The sequence below is a fragment of the Staurois parvus genome, unplaced genomic scaffold, assembly GCF_062004578.1.
Source record: "Staurois parvus isolate SC_StPar_1 unplaced genomic scaffold, SC_StPar_1.0 ptg000090l, whole genome shotgun sequence".
Taxonomy (NCBI): domain Eukaryota; kingdom Metazoa; phylum Chordata; class Amphibia; order Anura; family Ranidae; genus Staurois; species Staurois parvus.
The window spans coordinates 7,758,861-7,782,257 of NW_028317886.1; the positions used below are offsets into that span (position 1 = coordinate 7,758,861).

A 23,397-nucleotide genomic window follows, 5' to 3' on the forward strand; every position below is an offset into this window, starting at 1 on the left:
TTCCTGTCCTGCCCCCACAGGGGTCATGTGGCGTTGAGATCTGTGCGCCACTTCTACCGCACCCTGACCAGCCATTGTTAACAGCATTTGTTCCAGGACGTGCAACAGAGGAATGACGTCATTCATCCCATAGTCCTGCCGACTCACGAATAGCGTGGCCTCCTCAAAGGGCCTGAGCAAGCGCAGGTGTCACGCATGAGCTGCCAATGGCTGACATCTAAGTTACACAGGGAGTACCTTTAGCCGCTTGTAACATCAGGAAATCTGTGATGGCCTTTCGCTGTTCGTAAAGGCGGTCTAACATATGTAGGGTTGAATTCCACCTTGTTGCAACGTCACAGCATGAGGAGTCGGTACGGGGGCCCATGGAAGATTAGGGGCCTGGCAGCAGCTATAGGAGGCCCGTAATCTGCCAGCATCCTATGACAAAAAATGGAACACACCAGCAGTGTGAGGAGACCTGAAAGTGGCACATGGCAGAGTGTGGCGATGGAGATAGCAGCAATGGGAGGCCGTACAGGGACCCATGAGAGAGTCTGGACCTGGCAGCAGCATGAGGAGGCGGTATAGGGGCCCATGGCAGATTAGGGGCCTGGCAGCAGCTATGGGAGGCCCGTAATCTGCCAGCACCCTATGACAAAAAATGGAACACACCAGCAGTGTGAGGAGACCTGAAAGTGGCACATGGCAGAGTGTGGCGATGGAGACAGCAGCAATGGGAGGCCGTACAGGGACCCATGACACACTCTAGACCTGGCAGCAGCATGAGGAGGCGGTACAGGGGCCCATGGCAGATTAGGGGCCTGGCAGCAGCTATGGGAGGCCCGTAATCTGCCAGCACCCTATGACAAAAAATGGAACACACCAGCAGTGTGAGGAGACCTGAAAGTGGCACATGTTTGGGGCATAATTCATGGCGGATTTAGTCAGTTGTGTCAGGAACTGTTGGTTTGAAATCCAGACTAATCCACGCCTGATTCATTTTCACAAACGTGAGTCTCTCCACACTTTGGGTGGACATTCGTGTCCTCCGCGGAGTTACAATACCTCCTGCCGCACTAAACACGCGCTCCGATGCCACGCTACTGGCCGGGCATGACAGCCTTTCAAGGGCAAATTCAGCTAGTTGGGGCCAAAGGTCAAGTTTCGTTGCCCAGTAGTCAAGGGGATTGTCTACCTCGGTTGGCAGGGTGCTGTCCAAGTAGGCCCAAGCCTGTTGTTTGAGGTCCTGCTCCAGGTCCACCTGATGCTGCTGCTGCTGCTGCTGCGGCTGGTTAGTAGTTTCCTCACTGCGCTGGTGAAGAAAGCTACTCATCATCGACTGCAGACTGAGGCAGCCGCTGCTGGTGGAGCTGCCATTGCTCCTACCACCCCACCCCTCCCCTGCTGCCATGGCAGCGGAACGCGAGCGCACAGGGCCCACAGTGTCTGAGGATGGACGTTGGCGCAGAAAGGCAGAGACCAGCTGACTACATAGGTGGTTTTTATAGTACGTTATTTTGGCCTCCCTCTCAGCAGGTGTGAAAAAGGCCACCATTTTTGAACGGTAGCGAGGGTCCAACAAGGTGGACAGCCAAAAGTCATCCCTCTGTCTGATGGTTATTATTCGGCTGTCGCTACGCAAGCAACCGAGCATGCTATGGGCCATTTGTGCCAAGGAATGCGAGGGACTCCCTGCCTCCATCTCCACAGCATACTGCCACGGTGCGTCTGGGTCCTCTGTCTCCTGCTCCTCCTCCTCCTCTACCAGATGCTCCTGCTCCTCCACTCCTGTCCGCTGAGTGGAAAAACCACCCATTTCACTCAATAATTCCTGAGCACCAATGTCCTCCTCTACCTCCTCCTCTTCTTCCTGTCCTGCCCCCACAGGGGTCATGTGGCATTGAGATCTGTGCGCCACGTCTACCGCACCCTGACCAGCCATTGTTAACAGCATTTGTTCCAGGACGTGCAACAGAGGAATGACGTCGTTCATCCCATAGTCCTGCCGACTCACGAATAGCGTGGCCTCCTCAAAGGGCCTGAGCAAGCGGCAGGTGTCACGCATGAGCTGCCAATGGCTGACATCGAAGTTACACAGGGGAGTACCTTTTATCCGCTTGTAACATCAGGAAATCGGTGATGGCCTTTCGCTGTTCGTAAAGGCGGTCTAACATGTTTAGGGTTGAATTCCACCTTGTTGCAACGTCGCAGATCAGGCGATGCTGTGGAATTCCGTTCTGCCGCTGCAGCTCAAGGAGGGTGTGCTTTGCGGTGTAGGAATGGCTGAAATGCATGCAAAGTTTACGTGACATTTTAAGGATGTCTTGCAGTGGGATGGTGGATTTTAGGAACCGCTTGACAACCAGATTGAACACGTGAGCCATGCATGGCGCATGGCACAACCTTCCTTGACGCAGAGCAGACACCATGTTCTTTCCGTTGTCGGTCAACATGGTTCCGATTTTCAGTTTGCGCGGAGACAGCCATCTGTCGATTTCTCTGTTCATTACACTCAGAAGTTCCTCCCCTGTGTGACTACGTTCGCCAAGGCATACCAGGTGCAGCACAGCGTGACACCGTTGCGCCCTGCACATGTGATATGCCGGTCGGGTAATGGGACTTGGCACGGGGGTGGCGGCTGAGGACACGGCGGAAGAAGAGGTGGTAGATGCGGAGATCTTTGCCGGACCAAGGACGTGCAAACGTGGAGGCAAAAGCGGCGTGACCTGTCCAAGTTGCTGGTGCGGCTGTGACGGCACCACGTTCACCCAGTGGGCCGTAAATGACATGTACTGTCCCTGACCGTAGTTACAGCTCCACACGTCGGCGCTGCCGTGCACTTTGGCAGAGACCGACATGCTCAAAGACTGGCCCACCATGTCTTCTACATGTGAATGCAGGGCTGGCACTGCCTTTTTGGCGAAGAAATGACGGCTTGGCACTCTCCACCGCGGCGCAGCACAAGCCATCATTTCTCGGAAAGGTGCTGAGTCCACCACTTGGAAAGGGAGGGACTGCAGCACCAGCAACTTGGACAGGAGGACGTTCAGCTTTTGCACCGTCGGGTGCGTGCTCGCAAACTGTTGTCTCTTGGAAACTGATTCCAAGAAAGACTGCTGACGGAATCCGTGAAGAGGAGTAGCAGGAGAAGGAGCATCTGAACGAGCGGAAGATGCCAACGAGCAACAACTCCCCTCAGCAGAGGTGTTGGAGCCTTGACTGGCTGATAGAGGGCGATTGACGTCGGGTGACGGAGCAAGTAACGGAGCGGGTGATGGAGCGGGGGCTGGGGTAGGCAGAACCGCCGTATCTTTATCACGGTTTTCCCAGGCCACCAAATGGCGACGCTGCATATGCTGCCGCAACGCTGTAGTCCCAACATGGGCCCCCTGGCCACGCTTGACTTTCTGGCCACATAGTCGACATACGGCTACGTTTACTTCCTCGGGCGGCTTGACAAAAAATTGCCACACCGCCGAGTAGGAAACTTTGCCCCCGATACTCCTCACTGGCTGACTGCTGCTTCCTCCGTACACACCGGCACCACTACTGGCCGTGGTGGTAGGCTGCAGTGGAGCTGGTGCTGTACTCCGTGGCCGTTTGCCTCCACTGACACTGCTGCGACCCTGCTGCCTCCTGGGCAACCCACCGACTGTGTTGCTCGCTGCCAAGCTGCCACCCTCTTCTCCTGATGATGCAGAAGCAATAGCCTGATGACGACGAGGCTGCCAAGTGCGATCAGCCTCATCATCATCAATTAGGGTCTCCGCCTCACTACTAGCCCCCTCGGCTGCATGTGGGTCAGGAGACAGACCTGTCTCTAGACCGGCTACCGAGCCACTCTCCTCGCCACTACTTCTTCGCCTGGCTGCTGAAGAGGCGGATGTCTCCCCCCGTTCCTGACCGCCCTCTGTTAGCTCTTCCTCACTGTACAGTGGGGCTGAGCCCACAGCATGCGATACTTCGCTTGGTGAGGGAACACCAAAGGACAGGGGCAGGTTGAGGACACGTGATTTCAGTGGGCTTGCTCCCGGGCCATGCCAACTAACGGTTGTGTCTGACGTACCCACCGACCGTTGGCTGTAGGTGTCAGAGGTGACCTGGGAAGAGGAAGACGACCGAGCCAACCAATCGATGACGGCAGGGTTGTCGGTGGAGACACGACCGCTGAATGACACCGGGAGCACAGGCCTCTTGCTGCGACTAGTGCTGCCTCGACCCCTTCCTCTGCTGCCACGTCTGCTCGCTCCTAAAAAATTGCCTCCTCTGCCACTCCTATGCATGTTGTCTGACATACTCTTTCTCCTTCTGTGTCCCTGAGTAACAATTCTGTGTCTGTCCCTGAGTAACAATTCTGTGTCCCTCAGTAACAATTCTGTGTCCCTCAGTAACAATTCTGTGTCCCTGAGTAACAATTCTGTGTCCCTCAGTAACAATTCTGTGTCCCTCAGTAACAATTCTGTGTCCCTCAGTAACAATTCTGTGTCTGTCCCTGAGTAACAATTCTGTGTCTGTCCCTGAGTAACAATTCTGTGTCTGTCCCTGAGTAACAATTCTGTGTCCCTGAGTAACAATTCTGTGTCCCTGAGTAACAATTCTGTGTCTGTCGCTGAGTAACAATTCTGTGTCCCTCAGTAACAATTCTGTGTCCCTCAGTAACAATTCTGTGTCCCTCAGTAACAATTCTGTGTCTGTCCCTGAGTAACAATTCAGTGTCTGTCCCTGAGTAACAATTCTGTGTCCCTAAGTAATGTTTCTGTGGCCTTAAGTAACGGTTCTGTGGCCCTCAGTAACAATTCTTTGGCCCTCAGTAACAATTCTGTGTCCCTCAGTAACAATTCTGTGCCCCTCAGTAACAATTCTGTGTCCCTCAGTAACAATTCTGTGTCTGTCCCTGAGTAACAATTCTGTGTCTGTCCCTGAGTAACAATTCTGTGTCTGTCCCTGAGTAACAATTCTGTGTCCCTCAGTAACAATTCTGTGTCTGTCCCTGAGTAACAATTCTGTGTCTGTCCCTGAGTAACAATTCTGTGTCTGTCCCTCAGTAACAATTCTGTGTCCCTCAGTAACAATTCTGTGTCTGTCCCTGAGTAACAATTCTGTGTCCCTAAGTAATGTTTCTGTGGCCCTAAGTAACGGTTCTGTGGCCCTAAGTAACGGTTCTGTGGCCCCAGTAACGGTTCTGTGGCCCTCAGTAACAATTCTGTGTCCCTCAGTAACAAATCTGTGTCCCTCAGTAACAATTCTGTGTCTGTCCCTGAGTAACAATTCTGTGTCTGTCCCTGAGTAACAATTCTGTGTCTGTCCCTGAGTAACAATTCTGTGTCTGTCCCTGAGTAACAATTCTGTGTCCCTCAGTAACAATTCTGTGTCCCTCAGTAACAATTCTGTGTCTGTCCCTGAGTAACAATTCTGTGTCTGTCGCTGAGTAACAATTCTGTGTCCCTCAGTAACAATTCTGTGTCCCTCAGTAACAATTCTGTGTCCCTCAGTAACAATTCTGTGTCTGTCCCTGAGTAACAATTCTGTGTCTGTCTCTGAGTAACAATTCTGTGTCTGTCCCTGAGTAACAATTCTGTGTCTGTCCCTGAGTAACAATTCTGTGTCTGTCGCTGAGTAACAATTCTGTGTCCCTGAGTAACAATTCTGTGTCCCTGAGTAACAATTCTGTGTCTGTCCCTGAGTAACAATTCTGTGTCCCTCAGTAACAATTCTGTGTCTGTCCCTGAGTAACAATTCTGTGTCCCTGAGTAACAATTCTGTGTCCCTGAGTAACAATTCTGTGTCTGTCGCTGAGTAACAATTCTGTGTCTGTCCCTCAGTAACAATTCTGTGTCCCTCAGTAACAATTCTGTGTCTGTCCCTGAGTAACAATTCAGTGTCTGTCCCTGAGTAACAATTCTGTGTCCCTAAGTAACGGTTCTGTGGCCCTCAGTAACAATTCTGTGGCCCTCAGTAACAATTCTGTGGCCCTCAGTAACAAATCTGTGTCCCTCAGTAACAATTCTGTGTCCCTCAGTAACAATTCTGTGTCTGTCCCTGAGTAACAATTCTGTGTCTGTCCCTGAGTAACAATTCTGTGTCTGTCCCTGAGTAACAATTCTGTGTCCCTTAGTAACAATTCTGTGTCCCTCAGTAACAATTCTGTGTCCCTCAGTAACAATTCTGTGTCTGTCCCTGAGTAACAATTCTGTGTCTGTCGCTGAGTAACAATTCTGTGTCCCTGAGTAACAATTCTGTGTCCCTGAGTAACAATTCTGTGTCCCTGAGTAACAATTCTGTGTCTGTCCCTGAGTAACAATTCTGTGTCTGTCCCTGAGTAACAATTCTGTGTCTGTCCCTGAGTAACAATTCTGTGTCTGTCGCTGAGTAACAATTCTGTGTCGCTGAGTAACAATTCTGTGTCGCTGAGTAACAATTCTGTGTCCCTGAGTAACAATTCTGTGTCTGTCCCTGAGTAACAATTCTGTGTCCCTCAGTAACAATTCTGCGTCCCTCAGTAACAATTCTGCGTCCCTGAGTAACAATTCTGTGTCCCTCAGTAACAATTCTGCGTCCCTCAGTAACAATTCTGTGTCTGTCCCTGAGTAACAATTCTGTGTCTGTCGCTGAGTAACAATTCTGTGTCCCTCAGTAACAATTGTGTCCCTCAGTAACAATTCTGTGTCCCTCAGTAACAATTCTGTGTCCCTGAGTAACAATTCTGTGTCCCTCAGTAACAATTCTGTGTCCCTCAGTAACAATTCTGTGTCTGTCCCTCAGTAACAATTCTGTGTCTGTCCCTGAGTAACAATTCTGTGTCCCTCAGTAACAATTCTGTATTCTGTGTCTGTCCCTGAGTAACAATTCTGTGTCTGTCCCTGAGTAACAATTCTGTGTCTGTCCCTGAGTAACAATTCTGTGTCCCTAAGTAACAATTCTGTGTCTGTCCCTGAGTAACAATTCTGTGTCCCTGAGTAACGTTTCTGTGGTCCTAAGTAACGGTTCTGTGGCCCTCAGTAACAAATCTGTGTCCCTCAGTAACAATTCTGTGTCTGTCCCTGAGTAACAATTCTGTGGCCATAAGTAACATTTCTGTGGCCCTAAGTAACAGTTCTGTGGCCCTCAGTAACAATTCTGTGTCCCTCAGTAACAATTCTGTGTCTGTCCCTAAGTAACAATTCTGTGGCCCTAAGTAACGTTTCTGTGGCCCTAAGTAACGTTTCTGTGGCCCTAAGTAACGATTCTGTGGCCCTAAGTAACGTTTCTGTGGCCCTAACTAACGTTTCTGTGTCCCTAACTAACGTTTCTGTGTCCCTAACTCTCTCCCTGAATACAGCCAGGTCTGCCTCTGTTGAATGACTGGAGGCAAATGGAGAATTCTAAAATGGCCGCCATTTATAGCTCGACCATTACACAGTGCTGGCTGGCTGGCTGCTGATTGGCTAATGCGATCACATGTCATGAATGAATGCATTATGGGTCAGCGCGCCTTGTCTGCGCGCCTTCCCAGACATCCCCGCTTCGTCGCCGCACATGTCGCCGCCATTTTAGGAAAAATTTCGATTCGCGCATCCGAAGTCTGCTTATTTTCGGATTCGAATCGAAATTTTTCTAATATTCGAAGCGAATTCCACTTCGCCTACTTCGATTCGCTCATCTCTAGTTATGATGTTTAACCACTTGAGCTCCAGAAGGTTTTACCCTCTCCTCCTGACCAGGCCATTTTTTGCTGTTTGGCACTGCGCTATTTTCACACAAATAGTGCTTTCTCTTGGTCGTATTTGATCACCACTGGGGTTTTTTTTATTGTTTTGTGATATAAATAAAAAAAGACCAATAGTTAGAAAAAAAAACAATATTTTCTTTCTGTTATAAAAAAAAATCCAAAATAAAATTTTGTCATACATTTAGGTCAAAATGTATTCTGCTACATGTCTTTGGTAAAAAAAAATCCCTATAAGTATATATTAATTGGTTGGTGTGAAAGTTATAGCTTTTACAAACTATGGCATATATAGTGGAATTTATGGAGCTTGTACTTTCTGACTGCCTATCACATTTCTTGAGGTGCTAAAATTCCAGGCCAACCCAAATGATCCCTGTTTGGAAAAAAGGCACCCCAAGGAATTTGAGAGGCATGTTGACCCATGAAAGAATTTATTTTTTGTCACAAGTTTTTTTGTTTTTTGTTTTTCTTACACAGAGTTATCACTTAAACGATGTATTGCTCACACACCATGGGTGCTTACCTGCCACCTCCTTACCAACAGATAATTTCATGAGTCTAGTTGCTGGGTCTTGTTCAGCTTCTGGATGTATGGCTTAAGCTGTATGTTGCAGCTGGGATGCTAGATGGTACAGCCAGGGATTAGGTGAGGCCAGTCCCCCAGCATCTTTAGGCCTTTTGCAATTGTTCCAGTTTGACGCTTGGAATTTTAGATTATCATATAAGGGATAGGTAAATGGAGTTAGTAATGCGGAACATTTTCAGAGGGATGACAACCAGCGAATTATGGAGAACATATAATAATTGTGGCATAAGGATCATATTAATAAAGTTGATTCTGCCCACCAGGGACAATTTTAGCCTAGCTCACACATTGACCTGGTCTCCAAAGCGGTTGAGGAAAGGTACCAAATTGAGGTGAATGTAATCCAGTAGGCGTGGAGTAACCTGGATGCCCAGATACTTAAAAGAGGATGAGACAGAAATGTCATGTAAGGATGGTGCCTGTGAATCTGGTGCCCTGTCCAAGAGCATGAGGGATGACTTGGACCAATTAATGACCAGGCCCGAGTAAGTCCCAAATGTTATGCTGACCCTCATGGTTTTCTTCAAGGAGGAAGAGGTGTCCCCTCACATTAGCATGGTGCCATCAGCATATAACATTTTTCATGAAGGTCCCCATAGTGAAACCCAATGTATTATCCCATTGGATCCCACTGGACCGAATGAGGGCAGCCATAAGCTCAAAGGAGTGGGACAAGGGCAGCCCTGTCTGGTACCTCTGTAAAGGGCAAAGCCAGGGGACACCCTTCCTGTCTCCCTAATAACAGTCTTAGGGGTATTGTATAGGAGCTGGACCCTAGATACGGAACCCTCTACAAAGCCAAATTTACACTTAATAACCCAAAGATATGTCCATTCAATGCTATGAAATGATTGTATATTTACAAATAGTCTGCATAAGTTAATGGCGATTAATTTTTGGGGCATAAGCTCAGATTGGCCCAAGTGTATAATAGCTGATATGATCTTGTTTAGTCTAAGAACATTTGCCAATATCTGCACATCACTCTGAAGGAGTGAGATGGGTCTATATGAGCCAGGGTCTAATGGATCCTTACCCCGGATTCAATATTAAGATTATATTGGCTTTAGTCATGGATACTGGAAGGCCATGATGTTCCTTTGCTTCATTAAGCACTTCTAGTAAGTGTGGAAGAATGGTTTCAGCATAATATTTATACACTTCCACAGGTAAAGCATCCTCCACTGGGGCGTTCAAGTTGGGGAACAGACCGGTTGCCAATTGCAGCTCCTCCTAAGGTTAGAGGAGTATCAAGCTGTTTTCTAGAAGCATTAGAGAGGCATGGTAATTGAATATCTCAGAGATAGGTGGCTAGTGAATCCTCAGAATTTTGTTTGGATTGATATAAGATAGAATAATAACGCACAAGTTCAGCTAAAATATGATCTAGGAAATTAGCTACTGACCCATCTCAGTCTGCTCGCCTTCTTCATAGAAAGCCAATTTGCTGAAATTTTTGCTCTGCAGTGGAAAAGGTGATATGACGTAACACTGTGCTAACAGTCAGGCTTCTCTGTTCACATCTGAGGGGTCAGCAATGACATCCACCTCCTGTTCATGGTCACCCTGAGGAGGACAGAGTGTGTTAGCACTGAAATGCATGAAGTGCATTATCGTCTCATATCTATGCCTGGCCATGGCAGCAGAGAACATTGGCACATGAAGAATTAGGTCTCTGGACCAATATGGCCGCAACTCATTGTTTTTTTTATGCCCATATTGAGGGCGTTAAGTTCAGAAACTGCGATAGGTTTTCATGCGAATTGTCTGGCAAGAGCTGAATTTGGGTGGGCGGTGATGTATTCTGTGTATAAATTGTATTGGCCCACAATTGATACAAATCTTTTGTAAAAATCGGGTAAAAAAATTATGGGGAGTAATTAGATTTGCTGTTTCCACCTGAATTCCAGGTTGGGCAGTGAATGGGGGAAGTACGGGTGCTGCAGAATCTATGGGCTTCCAGTCAGGAATTGCAAGCACATCTAGAAGGACACTGTGGGCTCTACACACCTGTGATTGAATTCTTGGTGACTATGGGGTGCTACTAGTGCTAGTCACCACACCAGCTTGTACTGCACTTATGGGACTCACCACGACACCAAGTGATACTGCTTTTACGCTAACTGATCCTGGCTGGGAGGGGCGCTAACTGACCCTGATGCCATCTGATGCTATCTGATGTTGCTAGTGGCAGTATTACAGTGATCAGTGAAAAATACTGTACACTGACACTGTACTAATGGCGCTGGATGGGTCACAGGGGAGATCAAAGGGTTAAAAAGGGCAACTATCTAAGGTGTATGTACAAAATGTAGTGCTTTTACTCACAGTATGGTGTTCTGCTTCTCTCCTTGGAACGAAAAGGTTCCAGGGAGAGAAGAACCAGCGAGATCCTATGCCTGTTTTTTTACATATACAGGCACAGCTCTGCCTCCTCATTCATTGCAGGAGTTCAGCAGAGTCCTAGGAAAAAAATCAGTAGCCAGGACCTGCTGATGAACTTCTCCCAAAGTGAATGGCAGAGGGAATCAGCAGGGGGGAGAAGTGGGGGGGCATGCCCATGCGTGCTTCAAACCCGTAGATATTGGGCGATGTACATTGCAGTCGGGCAAGTGGTTAATGAATTCTTCCATGTCAACAAAGAGATTTAGCTGTATTTACAGTACTTTTTAACCTGTTTAATGTTTGAAAAAACATTGATCATGATAAAAATCTTGTGAACTGAGAACTTCCTGTGCTACTAGCCTGTGTGTTCCAAACGGTGTATTCTAAAGTCCTGTTCTGGGTGACAATGCTGCTTCTCAATAGATACAGTACAGTGAGTGAGCGTAGTCACCCTAGGACAGGAAGTGTGTTACCGACAGGATCACCAGTTGAAAATCAAGGGAAAACCTTAAATACGTACTGTAAAACTAATGCAACCATCACATTTAAGGATTGGTAAGCTGCAATATATGCAAATGCTATTCTTTAAATACATGGCGGGTACACATCTATGTGAGCTGTTTTATCTCCCACTGTATCTATTTTATTGAGTCACTCTTATGATTTGCCTTTGTTGAATACACTGTGAAGCCTTAGGGGGATATCACTATTAAAACAGATCTATGGCTTTCCAACTCCATTCTTCATTGGTTATGAATGGCACACAGAAAAGGTCATCCCTTTGCTATTCCTTTCCTGTGTGTGTGTTAGCCTTAAAAAATTTATACAAATGTACAGTATTTGTAGCTTAGACTCCTGACAGGCCCTGTTGATTTATCTCATGTTCTCTTTCCATCTGGGTCCCCATGCAGCCAGGCACACAACACTTAAACATTCTGTATTGAAAAAACAGGCAGTGGATGTCTTTTTATGCTTTACTGCTGTTTAAACTTGGATAGGTTGCAGGGAAGCTTTGGGATACTCCAGAATGTAGTGCACAACGTATTTGGAGGACACTCACTATTCTGTTTACTCTCTTCACGGGCACCCCCTTACTTGCAAAGACTAGAAACACCAGTATTTCAGGGACTCGCAGTAGGGCAGATCCCAATTTAGCAACACTGCCACAGTCACACAAGGGTTTAAACTGGAGACAGTCACTATTATCCCACTTCCAAGCATCTACTAACTGTATCTCAAGGTACTTTGATACCCCTTTCCAATATTGGCTAGACACTGTACCATGTATCTCTAGGTCAGATCCTCAGTGCATTCCTTTACTGGATGCTGGAGCCTTGGTGAGCTCTTTGCAGGTTTCAGCTAACTTGCCCAGAAGGGCAGGAGCCCTTCAGGCTGGGATCTCCTCCTCCAGGACAAGAACCCTGCTATTCCAGGTCCCAGACTATTTATACATCCCTCAGCCCCCTACTGGGTATTCTTCCTCCCCCCAGAGATTGGTTAAGGCCGCATGAATATTCAAGCCCAGGGTCTGCTTCGTCCAACCCACTGCATTCTAGAATCCACTAAAAGGCAGGGGAAAGTAGTTGAGCCTGTATCCAGCAAGGCCCAGAATAATCAGCCAAAAATAATCACACTCTGATCAACTGACTACAGAAGAGCAAAAAAAACTAAATTACTTTAACCTCTCTAGCAACCTAATCTAGGAGGGTGCTACATATTAATTACAGTAAAGTGTACCCAGAGCAGCTGAATTCCCACATGTCCATTTTGCACTGTTTTTTATTGAGTTAGAATATCTTTTTACATATATTAATGTGACAAGTTTATAAACAGTTAATGTTCAACTGAATTAAGGATCCATACACACTAGCATTTTTTTTAAGCTCCTGGAAGCTAAATAGTGTTATCCTATGTGTTCATGCACACTACTTTGGGCTATTAGCATTTTTTGAGCTTCAGCATCTAGGAGCAGAAAAAAAATTGCTTTTGTACAGTTTTTTTGAGTATTTTTCCAGCAGAAAGAAACACTAAATGCTCCTAAATGCTACTAAAACACTCCTAACAGTTTTTTCTACATGTACTGTAAAAATGTTAATAAAATACTAACACTCGTAAATGCTCCTAAACGCTTCTAAATGCTACTAAAACACTACTAAAACGCTATTACCAGAGATTTTTTTTATCAAGCAGTTTTTCCAGCATTTTTTAAGGTTAAAAAAAATGCTAGTGTGCATGGAGCCTTAAAGCTGGAATAAATATTATTTTTCTGTTTGCCTGCAAGTCCAAATGAATTGTAGTTTTGCACTTACCAATAACTTCCTGCATATGAACATATCTCACCAAGAATGAAACATGGTCATAAAGCCACCCATTCTTGTTCAGTACTTGTTCCAGCAAATATTTTCGACATGGCTAAAGTCTGGACCTATAGCAAATATGGAGCTGTTCCTTTTTCAATGGAGAACAGGATCTGATAGTATGTTCCCAACGTAGGCACATCACTTGCAGTTAACAGAATGTACATAATTGTATAGATCAAGTCATCCAATCAATCTTTAGTATACTTGTCCATCCACAGTGGCGGGCAGTCACACAGTAATGTGCAGTAAAGTGCTAACCACCCATATAATTCAGAGAACAAAAGAAGAAAGAGTTGCATATACACTTTTGCATATTGCCAAAAGTATTGGGATGCCTGCCTTTACACGCACATGAACTTTTTTGGCATCCCAGTCTTAGTCCGTAGGGTTCAATATTGAGTTGGCCCACCTTTTACAGCTATAACAGCTTCAACTCTTCTAGGAAGGCTGTCCGCAATGTTTAGGAGTGTGTCTATGGGAATGTTTTGACCATTCTTCCAGAAGCACATTTGTGAGGTTAGGCATTGATGTCAGACGAGAAGGTCTGGCTCACAGTCTCCCCACTATTTCATCCCAAAGGTGTTTTGTCGGGTTGAGGTGCAGGCCAGTCAAGTTCCTCCACCCCAAACTCGCTCATCCATGTCTTTATGGACCTTGCTTTGTGCGCTGGTGTGCAGTCATCTTACAACAGGAAGGGCCATCCCCAAATGTTCCCATAAAAGTTGGGAGCATGAAATTGTCCAAAATGTCTTGGTATGCTGATGCCTTAAGAGTTCCCTTCACTGGATCTAAAGGTCCAAGCCCAACCCCTGAAAAACAACCCCACACCATAATCCCCCCTCCAATAAACTGTACACATGGCACAATGCAGTCAGGCAAGTACTGTTCTCCTAGCAACCGCCAAACCCAGACAAGTCCATCAGATTTCCAGACAGAAGCATGATTCGTCACTTCAGAGAACACATCTCTACTGCTCTAGAGTCCATTGGCGACGTGCTTTACACCACTGCATCTGACACTTACATTGCACCTGGTGATATAAGACTTGGATGCAGCTGCTCGGCCATGGAAACCCATTCCATTAAGCTCTCTACACACTGTTGTGCTAATCTGAAGGTCACAGGAAGTTTGGAGGTATTTAGCTATTGACTTGGCAGACAGTTGGCAACTTCTGCGCACTGTGTGCTTCAGCATGCGTTGACCATGCTCTGTCATTTTATGTGGCCTACCACTTTGAGGCTGAGTTGCTGTTGTTCCCAGTTGCTTCCACTTTGTTATAATACCACTAACAGTTGATCATGGAATATTTAGTAGCAAGGACATTTCACTGATGGACTTATTGTACAGGTGGAAGCCTATCACGTTACCACGCCTGAATTCACTGTGCTCCTGAGAGTGACCCATTCTTTCACAAATATTTGTAGAAGAAGTCTGCATGCCTAGGTGCTTGATTTTATACACCTGTGGCCATGGAGGTGATTGAAACACCTGAATCCAATAATTTGGAGGGGTGTCCCAATACTTTTGGCAATATAGTGTATATATCAATTCTTGAACATCTTAACTTTAATTCTTATAGATGGATACTTGTCAGGGTTGGAAGCAGCCAATAAGTCATCAGTTTATTGATAGAAAATAACTTTTTCCCAAAGAGTGCATGGGCACCTTAATTTTGTTGCAGTTTATCTCCTAGATTTCTTCTTCCCCTTATGTTTAACTTGTTTTGTTGCAGCATACTAATTGTTATTGTCTTCATTGATTTTGTGTCACTTATCGTGTCTTTGTGAGTGCTATCTGACCTGCTGATTAAGGTCAATTCTCTACTTCTGTTATCTTAACCTTTTCTCAGTTAACCAAGCATCTAAAAGATCTAGAAGCTAAAACTCTTCAAACATAAATTGGAATAACACTTTTATTTTTTTGTACACATTATAATGCATAGTGCATAACCTAAAAAAAAGTTAAAATGATTCTGCTGTCTACAAGGTCATGAAATAGTATTTCTCTGTTTTTAGAAGCCCTTGTATTTGTTCAGAACAGCACTCTTATGTTTAAAAAAGCTTGATTCAGTAAAGCAGCACAAAGAGCATTGAAAATGTGCAGGGAGTAGTAAGGCAGGCCATACGTGATTTTTTTTTCTTTTGTTCAACTAGTGGGTTGAATTAAAGAAAATTACTCAATTCCCCCATTAATACATTTGATGTGGGTGGGGGAATCCCTCCTGTAGAGCTATTGTATTCCAAGAGTAGGGAGAGTTCCCCGCCATCAGAATATACTCATCAGCACTGATCAAACAAAAATTTTCCAACAGGCCAGTTATACAAAATTTGATCAAGAGATTGACTTCTGTACAACGAGCTTGCCCATAGATGGACTGAAATTCGGTCAGTCCCTGCTGAACCTACTCCCATCTATCTATGGCTGGCTTAAAGTGGGGTTCCAGCTGAGAAAAAAATAAATAAAAGTTAGCAGCTACAAAAACAGTAGCTGCTGACTTTTAAAATACAGCCAGTTACCTGTCCCTCGGCCCAGCGGTCTTCTCACTGGCTGTCTTCTCTCTCCGGCGCCGGCCGTGTGGGCAGCTTGAGGCTTCACAGCAGGGTGCCCACTGCGCATGCGTGAGAAGTGCTGCGCATTGTGCATGGCCCCATAGTCTTCTGGGACCTGTCATGTGTCCCAGAAGACTACGAGGAGAGAGGGGGGAGGACAACTTCTGCTTCCAATTGCCTAGGCGATCACAGTGGAAGTCGGAGCAGGTACCTGTCAAATTTGGGTACCCGCTCCCCAAAGGTGGCAATCCTTAATGGGGAGCTAGGGACAAAGGCTTAAAGAGGAAATTCCCCTTTTGGGTGGAGCTCCGCTTTAAATCAACCCAAATGAATCATTTAGGGTGGAACTAAACTCACCGATTTAACAATTACATTCAAGGCATATTGGGTCAGTTCACCAAAGGTTAATGCATGCGATAACACGATCAAGTGACTCATTTGCATAAATCGTATGCGGTAACAAAATGTCCAATTCACAAAAAAAAATTATGATTCTGCAGTATTTATTGCAAAATTAAAAATGTGTTGGTAAACACCCGAAAAAATAGCATGATGACCTGTTAACTGCAATTCACAAAAGGACCAGGAAGTAAAAAAATATAATATTATAATATTTATCACCAGGGTTTTGGGGGTGGTGTAACGTGCGGTATTTCCTGTTCCTGTGAGGGTGTAGGAAGTGGTTAGAGATGGAGCTGTTGCTGTAATTCAACATGCTGAGAAGGCGTATGAGGAGATGGAGAAGAGTAGTGGTAATGGCTCCAAGGCTTTTCACGGAGCACACAATGCTGGATGATTTTACAGAGTCAGAAGCAGTGCGTAAGTTCTGTTTGACCAAGGAGTTAATACTTATCTTGTACATACGGCTGCGTCTAGTGTTGGAGTCTACCACCCAGCGGAGTCATGCAATATCATGCATGACAAAATTTCTGGTTGTGCTGCATGTCCTTGGAAAGGCCTCTTACCAGATGGTTGCCGGTAATTTTGTCGGACAGTCTCAGGCATCCTTTTCTTGACTCCTTGGCACAGTGCTTCTGACAAATTGCACCATCCTATATTTACATACCCTCATCACGGCTGGAGTTGGATCAAATTAAAGGAGGATTCTACAGAATGGCATCGATTCCCAATGCAATGGGTGCTATTGATTGTACACATGTCCCCCCTATTCGCACCCAGTCACAAGGAGCATATCTACCAAAAATGAAAGAGGTATCATTCTATGAACATTCAGGTGGTATGTACTTCCCAGCTTTTCATCCGTGATGTTTTGACTGGTTTCCCTGGATCAGTACATGATGCCCATATACTACGGCAGTCACAACTGTACAAACATTTTGAAAAGGGAAAATTTCACGGCAGCTGGCTGCTTGGTAAGTGGATGAGTGTGCAATGTCAGTGTTAAATACACTCTATATTTATATACAGTGTGTGTATATATATATATATATATATATATATATATATATACATACATATACACACACAGTGTGTGTGTATATGTGTATATATATATATATATGTGTATGTATGTATGTATGTGTTTGTCCCAAACAAAATGAATGCATGTTTTTTATAATATCTTTGTGTGTCATTTCCATGCTGTCTTCAAACTTCTTACTAATCTCTCATCTCTGCAATGCTTGTATGACTCTTCTGCTATGTACACAGCTGAAGGCTCATATTTAAAACATCCCCCTCCCAAAATAAATAAATACATATACACATACATAAACTGAGTGGCAGTTCAGGAGCTCGTCCTTCACATTTATGATATTCCATTTATTTGGGTCATTATATATGAGCACTTAGTCACTTTGACATTATTAGTTTGGCCTTATATATTGTATTTTTATTATTGATTATTTACTATTTTAATGATTATTTGTGGTGTTTTCTCAAGGCCTGTGGGATTTTCAAGTGCCCTTTGAATCTGTGTGAAAATGATTATTACATTTAAAAAAAATCTGTTGATATTTTTGTATCATTCAAATATATTCAACTACCTTTTTTGACTGTTTCTCTGGATTTTCCTTCCATTTTTTTTTTTAAACAATCCTGATGTTGTCTAATGCAGAGATGTGACATTTCAGTGTTTACTGCATTGCATGGAGATAGAAGAGAAAAAGGAAAGTGGGAAAAAAGAGAAGATAGCTGAGACAGAAGTTAGTGGATCACAATGTCAAAGGAAAGAGAATGGTGAGTGAGAGGGAGAGTGAGATAGTATAGGGTTAAAAGAGAGAGAAATAGGAGAGAGGGAGAGCTAGGAACTGGAATATGAGGAAATTAGGTTAGGAGAGAGAGAGAATGGGAGAGGGAGAGGGAGAGAATGGGAGAGGGAGAGAATGGGAGAGGGAGAGAGGGGAGAGCTAATGGGGGAAAGACAGAGTGAGAAAAGAAGATGATAGAGGACGAGGGTGGAAGATAGAGGAGGGAGGGAAGGTGAGCGGGAATAGAGGAAGAGCATGTGAAAAGTATAAAAGCAAGTACAACATACGTTACCTTGACCATTGGAACACTCTTCTCTTGGTCACTTCTATGTGCAAGACCCTGAATATAGATAGTCAATTAGTTGGTAGCATAAAACAACAATTAAAAAAAATATATAATGCGTTTGAACATTCAAGTTGAGTACCTTGACTGTACTGCATGGATCTCACAATCTAACGTAGAGGACATCTGCAATATGAGACAATTATAATCAATCAATTGTAATCAATAAAAGACATTTATAAAACAGGAAACATGATGCACAGCAGGTTACATTTATAGAACTCAAGGTTTTCGGGGTGGATAACAATATTGCAAAAGTAATACTTTTACCAGTAATTTTTTACAAACACAAAAAAAAAACTGTATGAATCTGCACAGCACTGCAATAGATTGAACTTTTATGTTTAATGCAAGCATGCATCCCACTACTGGTGTGACACTGTCAATATAGCTGCTTTGCATGGGATATGTGCATAGGTAGAACATGAACACAAGGAACAAACAATCTTGGACAACCTTATCTCACTGCCTAATGTTTTTACAGTTCTGACATGCAGAGTTAGGCAGCTGTGGTTGTTTCAGTGTTAGTTAGTGGTGGCTTGCATGTTTGCTGCAGTTAACTGGCGGTGGCTAGCATGTTTGCAAAGTTTGTATGCAGTGAACGTGCTTGTTTGCACTTACCATAATTTGTTCAACCAAGTCCAGCACATTGGGCTTCTGTTTCTGGGCTGTCTGTTTCTCCATCAGGACTGACGATCCAGCGGAAGTGATATACCGCCTGACTTCGTCCACTGGAAATGACACAGGGATGTGTGATAAATGAAAATATGAGGTAAATAAAGCATTATTGAAACTTTACCACAGTAGTTATTTACCGCAACATTCTTAGTGAATTGAACATTTACACAATTGTATCCACATGCATTATGTTACCGCATTTTTTTACTGCGTTATTTAACTCTTAATGAATTTACCCCATTGTACCTTTGGTGATAAATGTTGCAATGTCAGCTCTCCATCAAACTTTCAAGCCCTGAAATAGTTGCTGTCATAGTTGATCACATGTGCAGTAGCATGGCAACTTGCAGGTCTAAAGAAATACTAGATGGTGTTGCCATTGACTGCAAAAGAGTAGCAGGATTTAGTTCTGCTCTAGGTTATTTTTCTACAAAACAGAGACCTCAATAGCTGCTTTGGTGAATGCACTTTGCACATCATCACTGCTCTTTGCGCTACTTTATTGGATTGAGTAAAACAAAGGCTGTTAATTCAAGGTTATACTTGTTTCAAGTAAAGTACACCCCTCACCAAATTGTGGGCTTGACAAAAAATAGATGTAGTGTTGAGGAACATAGTTACAATAAACCTGTCATGTATGTAGGCTACCCTTGCTGATGAAAATACTAGTTTTCTCCCTCTCCTTAGCTTTATTGACCCAAAAGAAGCATGCAGACATGCAGAAATAGAAAACCATTTGAACATCAAGCATTCCAGTGCTCATAAAATGTAATTGTTCTATTTACATTCACAATATAGCCCTGCCTGGGTCCTACCTATCTGATTTTCACCCAAGGAGGGGCTTAAAGTTGAAGTTTTATTTTTTTTTTCTTAGAACATTAGTTATGTGTACTGACTGTACCCCATTACCTCTCTGCAGTGCCTCCTCACAGCATCTAAGCAACTAGATACTGCCATGAGTGTCTGTGCAATGTGTCTCTTATGTTTCTGGCTCCTGCTTTGCTAGAAATATTCATTCACAGCCCCCCCCCCCCACACTTATCAAGGTTGCCTAACTATGTCCACCCTTTCTGCCCAGATCCCCCATTCATAGGAGAAATGCGGTATTTTTAATTTTAAATCAATGCTAACTGAAAACAACGGTCCCCTAAAATGTAGGCTTTTTGTAGGGTAAAGGAAGCCCACTGGTCACCCAACCATGGACCAATATTGCTGTGGAGATCTACCCATGTCCCAGGGATATTCAGCTGTCTTGGTAGTTGTGGACAGATTTAGCAAAGTGGATTTTCCTCTGCCCAAAGTACCTTTTTTGCAATGAATCTTTCTATCAAGCATACAGTATATTCAGGTTCCAAGAAGCACCCATCACTAAAGTTCCAGACTATGCAATGCACTCTGTGGCTGAATTTTGGAGAGCTCTTGGTAATCAACTAGTATTCAGCTATCCTTCTCTTTAAACCTACCATCCAGAGATCAACCAGTCAGTTATCTGATGATCAGGCAAAGTTGTGTGATCTACTACTGGACTGAATTCGCATTTAATAATTGTTCTAATGCTTCTATTGGACAATCTCCATTTTACTAATCGCTAACCATAATAAACACAACTATGTGCTGTGACTTTTCATAACAGAAGCAAAAACACACGCAAAAGGGAAAAAAAAAAATTCTAACGTAAAGTCCTCTAAACAAATGGCTTTGTGAATGTCAATGTTTCCAGAAAAACAAAATATTCAAAACATTTTTGTGAACGAAACAAACACATGATTTGGTGTAATATAAATGTAACATTTGAAACGCAGAGTCAGTGAGCAAGGGGGACATAACATGAGAGAAGACAGTAACAATACACTACATGAGGGGTTCGAGGGCCCTGTTCTTTCGAGCTTACAATCTAGGAGACCTTTCCGGTAGATGATTTCCGGTTTCTCCGAGAGAATCTTAGAAAGCACCGGATCCAATTTTAAAATATCCCAGTTTTTATTAATAATTTTACTGATGTGCTTGTACTGAACCGAGAAGGTAGTGATGAAGGGGCATATTTTTGCTTGTGCCGTTTTGGGTCTGTTAAGCAGCATATTATTCCTATCCATTTGTGCGACAGTCTGGATGGTATGTTCTAAAATAATCTCATCATAGCCCTTCTCCAAGAATCTCTCTTTCAAGACGTTATCGGTGGCTAGATATGCGCGCATCATTTCCCCGTGGTGATGATGCCTTCGCGCATGCACGTGCGCAGTTAATCTCCAGGAAAATGGCTCAATGTGCGCATGCCGTTTCCCCTATATATACCGCAGAGGTCAATCACGCCTCTGTCCAGCCTCCCCTCTGACGATGTGCCTTAGCACGAAAGGTCTTAGGAGGAGCTGTACAGAACGTGATGTCATTTTGCTGCCAGAGCCACGAGGAGGCCCGGCGGCCATCTTTTAAAGGGTCAGTGACACATTTTATACCTGGGTTACATTTTTACTCGATTTTAGCATGTTTACTGCCCTGTCATTTCCTTATATTTGAATAAACTTCAGTTTTGAGAAATACTACACTATCTTGGCACCTGTTCTTGGGCTCCTATGTGGAGCTGTTACGTCTACAGAACCAAGTCCTATGCCATCCAGAATCCAGAGGAGGGAGCCCTGTATGCAGGCTGAGCACCCATCTACCCTTAAGGGTACCTCTGGACCTAGCAGTATCTCATACCATAACCAGGCTTACTGACCAGACCACAGAAGGATGCCCACCACCTGCTGGCTACAGATCATCTGGGATTATTATTCCTACATGCGCATTATTCATGCGCTTCTGGTGAGTGCGCACTTCTGCTATTTCAGTCAAATTTACAGTGGGATAACTACCTCATAGGAAACTACAGCTGTTGAACTTTGTTGATATAATTTATCTCATACGGAGCCTTCCACTATAATATTCATTGAGCGCTGCACGTTAGTTATTTTTACATAAAAGGATTGAAAGTTGGATCAACAGAAGTTACAATGTTGGAAAACTTTTGTCAACCAACAACTGCAGTTAATTGGATGATCAGTGTATTTTGACAGTGGAGGAGTGGAGTCCTGCTGTGAAAATACAATGTTTCAGCAGGGAAGATTCCTCTGTTCACCTTGCTTAAGTAAGTGGGGGAATCTGTAAAAAAAAAAAAAAAACTAGTCATCAATGGCCACCGTTAATATACTCCCAGATGAGGCTAATGATGAAAATTTAACTAAGAATATCCTGCCAATGAGAGAGCATAGCGTCCCTAAAACACATGGGATTGGGGTACTCGCAAAATAAACACTAGTCAACTAAATACTATATTAGCTTTTTACATTGATCCATTGGGCTTTTACATATAAAATGGTGCACAAATCGTTACATCTTTACACCTCATAGACAAAAGCAGCAGTTAATGATCTCTCAGAAAATCCATACCATTGGCTCATGCCAGTCATTCATCTACTTGTTCTGTGTGACTACCAAAGTCAACTAACTGAGAAAAAGGACATGAAAGAGCCACAGGATTACTATAAAAATATGAAATGTCCAATGCAATGGAAATTAGTATATACTTAGATGTATACTTTTCACTTTTTCATTGTGTGACCATTGTATTGTTTTTAATCAATATTTGGAATAAAAGATGTACTATTTTATACAATTTTGTATTTATCTTTTTGGAGCAGCTCAACAAATGTCCCATGGGCATTCCCAATGTTTATAGTAATCTTGTATTTTAGGGACTGAGGTCTGCCTACATCTTTGCAATCCAACTTTGTATTATTCTTGTGTGAAAGAGCCACAGGATTCATGTTAGTTTTAGTAAACTATGCACACAACAAATATATTTCATATATCATATTGCAGAGGTTGAACAGAAAACTGCAAACAACATCAAGAGAAGCTAAAAGATAATCCTCCAATTACATATTATCACAGTATCTACTCATTCTGACCAAACAAATACTGGTATTAACAGCAGTATTAGTCAACAGAGGGGGATTAAGAATACCATTACCCTCTGAGGATAATATTACTATATTTGTCATAGATTGCATTTTGTCAGATATGTCTTCTAGATATTTGTAGAGCAGATTTTCAGCACATTCTCCCAGATGAAGTTATTGTTAAGTATCAATCACATTCTATATTCATGTCAAATATATTTTTCTAACTAGCATAATTTTTGTCATTTTGTTCCTGCAGCAGTTTCCTTGTATTAACAGCCATCTAAGTGCAAAGAGCAACACCTGTCTGAAAGAATTTTAAATCAATATAAATAATGTATGTTCACACTCTGCTTTAACCACATTCAGCCTCCAGATTCTTCCTGTTGTATATGCCTTTTTGTATTATTTATTCCAGAGGTTGTTTGTTTATTATGTAAACATGTACTTTTTGAATTAATGATACATTTTTATTAGGTAGGTTCTGCTCTAGAGCAGCGTGTAAGTATCTGTCAAAGAAGTTGATGTTAACTTAAATTCAGTGGCTTGTTATACTGTATTGCTGCATGTTTGCATACTAAATTCATAGCAAAGGTTATCAACACCACACTCCATTACATGTATAACTATCCACTAATACTATAGTATTCAGAGGAGA

General features: G+C 43.6%; 1 long non-coding RNA gene across 1 annotated transcript in view; it reads right to left on the minus strand.

The window, feature by feature from the left end:
* Positions 1-18,004: 18,004 nt before the first annotated feature.
* The window catches only part of LOC149468235 (uncharacterized), a 145,647-nt gene continuing 140,254 nt past the window's right edge, over positions 18,005-23,397 (minus strand). The window contains exons 2-4 of the long non-coding RNA XR_016311767.1: positions 18,745-18,854; positions 18,206-18,249; positions 18,005-18,120 (exon numbers count right to left, since the gene is read on the minus strand). This is a non-coding gene — a long non-coding RNA (uncharacterized LOC149468235). The remainder of the gene's footprint in view (positions 18,121-18,205; positions 18,250-18,744; positions 18,855-23,397) is intronic.